Genomic DNA, 2,512 nt, shown 5'->3' with positions numbered 1-2,512 from the left:
GGGGGGCGCGCGGCGGGGGCCCCCGGGGTCGGCGTGGGCGGGAAGGGCATGGCGCCACCGAGCCGGCGGGTCATCGGCGCCCTGGAAGGAGACGGGCGGCTCTCAGTCGCGGGGGGCGCGGGGGCGGGGGGCCCGGGGCGTCCCCGCGGGTGGCCGGGCTCGGCGCCGCGTGCCCCCCGCCGCACCCACCTGCGTCCGGCCGCGGCATCGCCGGCTCGCTCACGTCCCGGCTCCCGGGGCCCTCCCCTCGCTCGGGGACAGTCACCGGCCGCCCGAGCCCGGGCCCGGGCGGGGACGCGCCAGCAGGAGGAGCCGAGCGTCTGGCTGGTGTCACGACCCGACTGTTGCGTGCGACCGGCCACGGAGCCGGAGCCGGGACGGCGCGGGGCGGGACCGGGCGGGACCGGCCTCCCCCTTCGGCCCCCACCACCGACAGGACTCAATCAACCCGGGGCGGGCGGAGGCGGGAGGGCCGGCTGGGTCCCGAGTCCTGGGCGGAGTCCCTGCCGCTTGGAGGGAAAGTCCTGGACAACCGCTTGGCGCCTTTAAGAGGGTGGGAGTTGGGCCGCGGGGGGACACCGGCCGGGCCAGGCCGGCCCTGCCTGGCCCGCGCCCTGGTGTCAGAGGGGAAGGCCGGCGCCCTCGATGGCGCTGGGGAAAAGGCATTTGGGAGGATCCTCTTATTCCCCTTTTACAATGCTGACGCCACTGCTGAAAGGCGGTCCCCTGAAATTCGAGCAGTAGCTTTATCAACAGGCAAAATAGGCCCGTGTCAGTGATGCCATGACGATGACAGAGGAAACGGTGCACACGGAGGGATTCCTGGGCGCAGAGCAATGTACTTACTGCTGTAACGGTGGTTCAAGCGAGTGACACATCGTGACTGTCATCCCATATTCGAGGAGGAGACCTGGAGACGTCCCTCCGACGTTCAGATGAGTGATGACGTCACACGGCGACGCATCACAAGTCAAGGCACCGCTCAAGGACAATTATCCCCCGTTGAGATCCCCAGGAAACACTCTTCCATAGGAGGTGCTTTCAGGCCTAACCGGGGACGTGACCAGGTTGTCGGGCTATGGCCCAGGTCAGCCGAAAGCATTCAAGTGTGGGTGAACTCCAAGTGCGCTGTGCCAGTGCCCCCCCACCCCCACCCCAGCAGCACCTCCCGGCTGTGAGGACACTGGCCGCGTCCCTGTCCCTCCTGCCCCCGTGTCAGGGCACCAGGCAAGAGCGGAACTCGGCCGGTGGCCAGAGCCGTTCTCCCCACAGCTGGGGGTGGAGAAGGGGGCTGAGGTCCCATAAGGGTCTCCACCTGCAACCGAAAACCACATCTACATACGTGTTCTCCACAAAATGTGCAAACGCGGCTTCAAGACAGGCTTCGTCCTCTCAAACGTTCTCCCCGTCCCGCCGGGGCCTCAAGGTTAGCCTCCCGCTGCCCGCTGCTCAGGGGCCGGGATGTTTGAGGCAGGTGGGGTCATAAATCTCTGCCGCAGGTACCGAACGCGCCTGTTTTATTCCAAGTTTCTGTATTTCTAGGTGGATGCGGGACCGGGTAGGTTAGCGGTGCAGCGGGTGGACAGCGTCCTGCCGGGAGAGCCCAGGTTGGAGGGCAGGCGGGCACACTGAAGACGGGAGAGGACGGGGGCACAGGAGGACTCGGAGGGGAAGGTGACACACAGGAAAAGCAGCAAACTGGATCCTCCCGAGACTGGAGTACGGGTCCCAGACGCTCAGTGGCTGCAGTGGCATCCGTGTCGGGGTCCTAATTCCTAAGTCCCGCAGGGCAGTCGCAGGTGAGCAGGCAGAGCTGGCGATCCCATAATCGCCTGCCTGTGTGGCTTCTGTCACCACTTCCCTTCTGCTGGGAACTGGGGGCTGACTGGGATGGAGGAGAGGAGACAATCCCAGCAACAGAATTCCAGACACACCACATCTGAGCCAGCACCTTGAGGAAGGGAAGGAAAGTCCTGGGCAAGGGTGAGGGGCTAGTAGCCACGCCCACATCCACAGTAGCAGAGATTGGGCATTTTCCTCCAAGAAGAGACAGTGAGATTCACCAGACCGCTGCACACGTCGGGCCGGACTGTCCCTGGGATTCTCCAGAACCCCCACATCCTGTCCCAGCCCAGAAGCATGGGGACTTGGGAAGCTGGAAGTCTCTGCCTGACCTCCGAGGAGAAAGTGAGTGCCGGGTGCCTGCCATCGCGTCACCTGCCCAGGTCAGAAGGGCGCTCCTCTCCTGTCTTTCCTCAAAGGCCCGGTAAGCACCCCTGCGGGGGGTGATGACTCCCGGTACCTGGTGGTGGGCTACTGGCCCCGGAGCGGCAGAGGAGTGAGTGTCCCCCACAGGTCTCTGCTCTTCAGACTCCGCTCAAGCATCCAGGTGACAGCATCCCTGCTCCCTGCCAGCCACCTCTTCTACTTGAACCCTTCGGCCCCTGGGAAACTGGAGGCTGGAAAGAGTGGCCTGGCCTGGCGGGGACCGTGGGAGAGCAGCGCGCGTCAC

Source organism: Panthera uncia, unplaced genomic scaffold, assembly GCF_023721935.1.
Source record: "Panthera uncia isolate 11264 unplaced genomic scaffold, Puncia_PCG_1.0 HiC_scaffold_2193, whole genome shotgun sequence".
In the NCBI taxonomy this organism is placed as follows: Eukaryota; Metazoa; Chordata; class Mammalia; order Carnivora; family Felidae; genus Panthera; species Panthera uncia.
This window is presented reverse-complemented; position numbering follows the sequence as displayed.